General features: G+C 42.0%; 1 protein-coding gene across 3 annotated transcripts in view; it reads right to left on the reverse strand.

The window, feature by feature from the left end:
* Nucleotides 1-5,034, reverse strand: part of hivep3a (HIVEP zinc finger 3a) — a 45,738-nt gene extending 40,704 nt beyond the window's left edge. The window contains exon 1 of one of the 3 annotated variants that reach the window (XM_084378598.1): nucleotides 4,949-5,034. The gene's annotated coding sequence lies outside the window, so the exon portion shown is untranslated. Of the gene's footprint in view, nucleotides 1-4,437; nucleotides 4,538-4,948 lie in introns of those variants that run through there. The other 2 variants (XM_084378596.1, XM_084378597.1) reach the window with 2 other exon arrangements.
* Nucleotides 5,035-9,186: the final 4,152 nt, after the last annotated feature.

Here is a 9,186-nt window from a genome sequence, read left to right on the forward strand (position 1 = left end):
CACTAACTAATGAGCAACTAATAACAAAGGACTTCTCCAGTTTCCATAATGTTGAGGGACTCCAAAGAGTTGGAAAGAAAGAGAGGTTAAAATCAATACAGCAGAGGTCCAGATACCCTGACCTCTAGTCCCCAGTGTGAGTCAAGCTCAAAAACATTGGATTCTACAATTCCCATAATGCAACTTGATAGCGTCATTTGTCAGATCATCCCTGACTGGTAAATGCCCTCACCTTTCAAACTCCTGCTCCCAGTTTGTAACACAAGCTTGTCATTAAAAAATGCACTATCCAAGCCCAAGCTGAGATAAATAAATAACCCCTGATGACATCATCAGGGTTACTTTTTCAGACTATCCTCTCAGGCTGAGTAGTGCTCCTCATGGCAGATAAACAGATTTTACATTGTAAAATCAGTGCAGTGCTCCTTTAAATATGTGCATACTGATGGTACAACAGACAGATTTATGTTTATTCTGTTTCAGAATTGTTGTGTTGTGCTTCAAAGTTTCCCTGTCCAGCCGTCCTACCACAACTAACGACAGCGGCTGCCTCCTGTTCATCATGTGGGTGAGTGATTGATGCAGCTACACAGCATCAAAGCTGACTGCTGGGAGATACTGTAGAGCATTCTTATGTCCCCGGTGCATCCTTCCTGAGGTGAAGGACAACTCCGAGAGAAGAAAAATGATAACAAACAACCAGAGTCACAGCCACTGCCTTGTCCATGGAGCCTTTGAGGAAAGATATTCCCTGTCGAGGACGCAGTCTGACAATAGCATGCAAAATCTGACCCCATCACTACAGAGAGAGACGGCAGGACAACATGACACACTGACAGGCAACCTCAGGTCCTAGTTAAAGGGTGAGAGTGCCACACGCACTGCAAAGACGTCATTGTAAATATACAGTCAGGATTCTAAAAAGTTGGAACGCCATATAAAACGTAAACAAAAATAAACTGTGTTTACTGACAACACTACTGAGTCCATGTAGTAGTATTCTGTATACAATCGTGTGTTTCACACAGTGTTGAACCTCGCCCCATTCTTGCTTGTGAATGACTAAGCCTTTCAAAGATGCCCCATTCATACATATCAAATTCAGAAATCAATGAAGCCGATGAGGTAAAGCTTATATAATAATTATAGCATATATAATATATAGTATATTGTCTTTGTACAGTTTTCAATTGACTATATGTCAAAAAGGATAAGCAAGTTATCCTATTCTGTTTAATTTCTGTTTCACACAGGGTCACAACTTTTTTGGACTTTTGGTTGAACAATGAGGAGTCGATGATGTACAGCAGAGTATTGCTTCCACCATGATGAAAAGTATTTGTACAGTTTTTTGTTATATCAAGAAAGTTTCTTGTTATAACAAAAGATACTTTTCAAATTCCCCAAAAATCTATTTTCCATGATATTATGTCATATAGTTTCTTGTCATTTTTAGGTAGGTTATTGTGTTTTTACAAGAAACATTTCTTGAAAAAAGAAATATGCACTTATTGTAAGTGAATTAATGTAATAACAACACATCACTTCATCTTGATATATCACAAAACATTCTCCTCATCTTATGGAATCAACCTATCTCCTTAAAACAAACTTCTCAGTATAAAATATTAAGTTGGCATGTTGTTATAACATGATATGCTTATAGTAATAACACATTAGTTTGGTATCTAGTAAAAACAAGACACAAAAATATCTTGTTAAACCATGAAAAGTATCTTGTAAAAACAACACAGGTTTCTCATTCAGGCTGGGTGATATGGCCTTAATAATGTGGTGATATGTTTCAGCCATACAGGAAATATATATTGATAAAATGTTAGGACTGGGCAACAACGTCAAATATCACAATGTTTATGACAAATTATCAATATTGCTATTGCGACAATATCTTAGGGATGACTTGTGGTACTTGGTGCACAATGAGATTTTGATAGATAATCATCAGTAATGTGGATATAATGTCTAAGTGGGTTAAAGCTGGCACAAGAAGAACAGTCTGGTAACTTCAGAAAAGTACATCACTGTACTGTAATGTAGCCTTTAAAACCAGGAAAAGACATGTCACAATATAACGATATAAAAAATCTGAAATAATATATAGTATAGTCTCATAGCAATCTAATATCGATATATTGCCCAGCAATATTTCTCATTATAAAAAGGAACGTTTTTGTCATGTTAGCAGCAAAACATGTTACACTTACACAACTAATTATATATTTCATAATTGATTAATCTGCATCAATCCTTTAGCATATACAATTGTGAGAAATGCTCATCACAGTTTCATAGAGCCCAAAGTGACATCTTCAAATTGCTTCCTTTGTCCAACCAACAGTCCAAAACTCAAACACTCTTCATTTACTGGCATAAATGACAAAGGAAAGCAGAAAAATTCTAAATACAGAACCGATACGCTCTCCTTCCATAGCTGGTAGGATCCGGTGTTAAATCAGAATGATTTAATACCGGATCGACTGAAACCAACAGAAATGCTGGGAGCTTTTTGGAGAATTAGCTTATTCTCAATCTTATGATAAACCCATCACATTCACATGGAGGAGATGAAAAAGGGCTCTGTTGTATCAAGTGTTCTTGCAGCAGAGCAATGTTGCAAGCTACTGCTGTCCTCAGATGCCCTCTAATCCAGCAGGCATCATTGCAATGAGGAGTGTTTTGATGCTGCACAGTTGATCCGTACAGTGGGTCATTCTCAAGCTCTCTGTATACACATACTCGTGTATATTTGTTTTTTTATTACAACGGGGATGGGAATAGTATGACCACAGGGGTTGCCGAAATCCACTGTGACATGGGACGTTAAAGCTTATCCACTTGGCCACAACACTGACATCCAAATCAACCCACCAATTTAAGCGCAGTTGTGATTATGTAATATTATTGGCGATTTGATCCCGAGGCCACAAAAAAAAAGAAAAAAGAAAAAAAACCCGCCCCGAACGCTGCTGTTTCTCACGCATGATGTCATGTTGAATTCCTTGCAAGCAGGTTCTGCAGAAATGTCCGAGCAGCAGGAAGGCACCACGCAGGCAGCGCTGGAGCCCATCGGTTTCGTTTTCTGTTGCGTGTGGGAGAAGGCAACGCCAAATTCCGTTCAACGAATCACATATTTTAGCCTAAATGTACTTCTCATCAACATAACTGCATTAAAGAACACAGGGAGTAGTATTTGATACATACTGGAGGTCTATTTGTACATTCGGCGTTCATAAATGCAGTAAATGTAGACCTTTAATACGTGTTCTCACAATGATCTTCCACCAGAATAGAAGTGGACAGTGTGGGCTGGACTGAATAATAAAAAAAAAAAAAATTAAAAATGGGAAAGAAGAAGTGCGAGTTGGTGGATGTCATATCTGCCAAAAATACCAACAAATTATAAAACGCCATGTTCTGAACGGGCATGCGCGCCTGTGGACGAATTAATAAAATATATTGAAGATTTTTTGAATGGAGGCTGGTAATAAACGGGGCGCATAGCGGTGATGTCGCCCAGTGCAACATAACGCGCTGCCGAGTGAAATGACCAATAACCAAGAGCCATGACAAAAAGATACACACCTGTGTACTACAGTCTTATTTGGGGGGATTTTAAATTTAAAAATTTTAAACTGGGGAAACAGGCAGTAGCTGCTGTTATGTGAGACACTGCACCTCTGGGTTTTAAAGCAACAGCAGGCGCAATACTGGGCGATATCGATTAACAAAACACTTGGGCAGACTACTCCAGTTCTCCTACGTAGTACCACAGACCGAACCATGCAGCTCCGCTACTACAATCAGCGTCAAGCTCACAGGAACACCACAGCCTCCAAATGGAGTCTTTTCAAAATAAAACCGCATCACAAAAAAACAAGCGATTCCACCCGTACCATTGTTTCATCTATACGCCCGCTCTTTATCTTAACACGCCTAGCTTAACACCACCTCAGCTGTTACACACGGCCAACTGCGTACTGTACCTGTTCTTGCTAAACGAGACAAATTCACGGCGTCTATTTTGAACGTGAACTCACCAAACTTCCTGTCTCGTTATGTCCGATTCTGGCTGACTTGCCGCAGCTCGCCACCTCCTCCTCCCTCTCGCAGACAATGAATGAAGCCAGTTTGGGGAACGGGGCTAGCCCAGGACCGGTTCAGGTAGCTGAACACCCCTCTAACATGTTAGCCAAAAGCTCTCCGGAAACCGGACAACACCCCCTCTCAGCTCCGCTTACGCTGTCCATATTAACGTTAGCTGCCTTGCCATGCCGAACAAATAGCGACAAGAAAAACATGCTGAATAATTGTACCCGTCCTGCCACAGCATGATGTGGAATATTATAATAAAACAGAGCTACACATACACGGTATTATTCCCGACAACACGTCACTGACTGTGTGAGCTTACATTACCTGCTGCAGGATGCTCAACTTCACTTCTCTGCGGTGCGGCCACGGCTTCTTCCACATGCGTCAAGTCAGCCGAGGTGCGTCGAGACGAGGCAGGAAATGCACAGACATGGCGTTCAAAATAAAAGCGACGAAAACACAAACGTTGGGCGTTGACAAACAACTGCAAGCGACATAAGCTCGTCCCGCCTGTGACTCCGCTTGTGAACGTATATGTATATTCAACTTCTGTTGTAAACACCACACATCCAACTGTGTCAGGTCAGAGCTCCATTCAGTGCGTGGTGTTTTGATAGCCGAGGATTACATTTCAGACCGGAAACGCCCTATTTAATTTCAGCTAGTTTGATACGGGCATCTTCAGCAACACCTCACACGGCACCTCAGGAAAAACAGTAATTATGCTAATTTATGATAACACCTCCAGCTGCTGATATCTCGCTCGATAACATGTCAACGCAGGCCTGTCGCTTTATCTTTCTGCTTCCTGTCAGACAGAAGGGAAGTTTGTTACCGGCTCATAGCGTGTAGCGGTCCACAGATGCTCCGGTCATAGCGGGACGGACCGAATCCTCCTGGAAGTTGCTGCTGCAATCCGCCACCACGCTAGCATCACCGCTGTCAGTGTGCGGCGGGCAGAAAGCGTTGCGTTTCCGGGCACAACTTTGTGCCAAGATGAACGAAGCTACTGGGCTTAAAGGGAGTCAGTAAAAAACAGCTCCTGTACTTTAAATTAAATACAATAGTACAATGGGGGTGGTACATGACAAAAAAAAGCTACCAAAGTCATCAATTACCCACGGTGTATGTGTTATATAGGTCATGAATAATATAGGAATGGATGAAGCAGGTATGTTAATAAAAAAGTGACCCATTGACACATTCTTTCGCAATTATTCTGATGGTAAAGTCGCCTAGCTTGACTTGAAATCACATCTGACTTACATTGAAAATTTTAGTAAAAAAACAAAACAAAAAAACAGTTTGACTATTTAGATATTTTAAATGTACTCCTGTACAGTCCAATGAAAGACAAACAATATGCTAAATATGTAGCAGAAGTAATCAGGAACAAAAAAATAAATTAAAAAACATCAGTATATTTTTTCAGCTGAACATGATCTCATTCTTAAGAGTCGCACTCATCAATTATTCAACAAATATTTGAGTCTATAATTCATTTATTGATCTGAAAATTACATTTCAAGACATGAAATATTCCCCTCTAATATCTTATCACACCTACATCATATCCCGGGAATGTGTTAAGTATCCTGACATCATTTGTCCTCACACTGTCCAGCCTGTAATAACGAGCTGTCTAATGAAGACTACCGGGGCCTCCTCAATCAGAAACCTTCAGGGCTCCATTTAGCTTGTTGTTCTTCGTGGTTGCCAGGCGCTTCGAAGCCCTCCGAGGACGAGGGTTGGGACTGCTGTTGATGGCAGTGATGTTGATGGCAGTGATGATGATGGCGGTGAAGGTCCCCCCTGGGCAGGACCCAGATTACCAAACCACAGCAGGCGGAGGAGCGTGGTGAGCCCCCAATGAGAGCATGATCCTATAACTGGCTTATGCAACTGATCAGAGCCTCATTCAGCATTATGTAACAGCATTAGATGAGCCCGCTGCTCACAGCTGGGCCGGGGACTACCACTGTCGCTGTCGTCCATAACAATGTGGGTCAAATAACAACTTTAGGCACGCAGCTACTGTTCATAGAGGGTCTGAGTGTGTGAGGAGAGTGCCAAGGTGCGGCAGGGGTTTCAACTTCCCTGCATCTGATGGCATTAGCCACCAAATGTCAAGTGCAACATGCATGAGCAGGCTGGATTTCCGGAGAGAAATTGGACCGACCACAGATTACTGACATAACCGGTCACTGTGCTAAATTAGCCCGCTTCACGTTGTTTATGTCAACAAACCTATCGGCTTAGAGGAAACACTGGCTCTGACTCATGCCTCCATCTTTGTGATTCGGCTTTACTCTTTGTTTTGAGAAAAGTCTGCCAACAAGTCGAGTCGCATCTTACATCCATGTCAATGCAGACTCACAATATATGATGTTTAATAAAAGGTATGGTGTATTTTTTTGGTAAACTGGAAGTTATCGCTACATTGACACGTATGATTCAAGTTAATAATTCCCAGTGAGAAACATGCTGTTTTCGCTTAGAGACTATTTTTACAGAGGAGTACAGAGGACCAATAGAGAGCTTCATCACATGGTGCAACGACAAACACCTGGAGCTCAATATCACTACTGATACTGCTGTGTGTCTGTCAGTGTGTAAGCTCATTGAGACAACAGTCTCTTGAACAGTCAGAGTCCTTGTATGTGTTCACATGTTTGGCCAGTTGAGTTGACTGATCTTCAACCCAGCAGCACAGACGATCTCTTTAAAGGTGGACACCCAAGATCAGTGCCGCCAATTCAGTATCCGACCAAATGTGAAATATGGTAACACTCTTCTTTTCCTCAGTTAAGGCGCTGAATAATGGACAGAGAGGTGATTTTGCAGAACAATAGGATGTCACTGTGAAGTTGACCTTTGACCTTTTGGATATAAAATGTTGTTACTTTGTCATTTTATCCTATCAGATGTTTGTGTCAAAAATAAGTGTACTAATTATGGTAGTTTTGGTTATGGCCAAAAACATGTTTTGTGAAGTTACGGTGACCTTTGACCACCAAAAGCTAGTCGTTACATCCCTGTGTCCAACTGCATGTTCTGTGTGAAGTTTGAAGAAATTCTCTCTTCAGATACTGTGTTCACAAAACTGGGACAGACAGATGGACAACCTGACACAATGCCTCCAGCCACGGTTGTCGCCAGCATGAAGGCATACAAGTGTTGTTTGAAGCCTTTTGGGGTTCAAGAGGGAGCTGGGCAAAATAAGATAAATGTCCTCAACAGCGGTGCATTAAGATGCATTTGTTTTTATAACAGTCATTTTTTCGGCTTTCTTACTGAAACACGTACTGCCAGTGGTAGAAATACTGTCATCAGCATTGAAGAAAGCAGGTGTTTTGGAGCAAGAGCAGCAGACTTTGAGACCATCATGGCCCGTAGCGTCTTTCAACCACCCAACCTCACCAGGTGGACCGCCCCAGGGAGGAAGAGAGCCGTGCTAATCCAGCTTGATTTCAGGCTGCCCCTGGCTAATGTCTGGTCGCAGGACAAGGAAATGGACAAAATGGGAGTCAGGCTGGCAGAACAAGGTTGAATTCAGAGACTGTTGTGCCCACAGAGAGCTGTCTCTACCACGACATCTCAGATCAGGTTGTTCCACTTGACGGATGGACCGTGTTCTGAGCCGACAGTGTGCAGGACCACAGCGTGACGAGGAGAGGAACTCGATCGATGCTTGGTGCTCACACACAGTCAAAGCTGATGGACAGTGTTGTCCAGATGTTGAACTTTTAATATGAAGATTCTGACCATATTATCATCACCATCATATCGCTGCTGCTTACATTCACCCTGACACAGTTTGAAAAGATGCACTACGTATTTATGTGTATTTGTGTATAAAAAACTGTACATATGTTCTGTCATTTGTGTAGCATGAAGGAGTTAACAAACCTTAATGTCATGATGCAATCCTGTGTTGAATAATGATGAATAAATTACCTCGTACCTTGTAAGTGATGTCAGTGAGTCAGTGTCAGTTGGGTCTGAAGACTACAGGTGTAGAGGCCTGAGGCTATATTAGCCACTACTAGCATAACACCCTGGAATCTTGAATCAGTTGAGTAAGAAGTGGGATGTCGTCTTTCTGTGCTCGTGCCAGAGCCAGAAAAATGGCCACACAGAGGGTGCTCTGCAGGGTGAAATCATTGCAGCTGTACAGGTTGTTGCACATAAACCGACCAAACAAACAAACAAACTATAAAATATGTGAGATTCTGGACAAAAAATAAGCAGCAAACAACTATTTGCTATGTAAAGATACTGTGGAGCAATGGTGTCCTGAGCAAAGAATCATGTCTGACTCAGAGTTAACACTGGACTTGATATTTGACAGCCAGTGTGCTATGATCTGCTATGATTTGTCATACCTACCCTCTCACAAACGGAACGGAACATTTAGTCCATCCCGTCCACTTTTTCATGTCTGAATGGTCTGTGTGGTGGGCCTGTGCCTGGCCCATTGACAAGCGATGTGACTGCACTGAAAAGGAGAGAATTTTTCGAATCTCACATTTCTTGATGAATGAGCTTCGTGCTTTTTTTTGTGGTCTTGCTGGCCTTGGCCGCAGTACTTTTTCTTTTTGTTAACTCAAACTGGCTCAGGGATGTCTGCTTTTCCTTCAACATTTCAGACTCACATTCACTGCTGCCGAGCCACATATAATTAAATTGTGGGACATTTAATGATGCATTTTGTGTCAAAGAACAAACGTGTAAGTATCTTCAGCCTGTGGTAACCACAGACCTTCTTTCAGGCATTGAACCAAAAACCCATTAAAAAAACTGGATGTGCAAAAATGCTAACCGATTTCCTGGTTTTAGGACTCATTACTCCACCACTCTATCAGTTTATATTTAAAGCTGCTGGAAGTGATCGCTGTTACAGAGAGTTTGGTCAGTAACCATGTCTCATCTTCCCTCGCTCATTTTCTGACATCCCTGCCCACATTATCCAATCAGGACAGAGAACTCCATAAAGAGGCGGTCCTGTCTGCTCGTGAACATGTCCTCCTGTTTGCTGCTATCTGGTGATTACCCTGCTACATGTTCATGTGG

Source organism: Pagrus pagrus, assembly GCF_965226575.1.
Source record: "Pagrus pagrus genome assembly, chromosome: 17".
NCBI lineage: Eukaryota > Metazoa > Chordata > Actinopteri > Spariformes > Sparidae > Pagrus > Pagrus pagrus.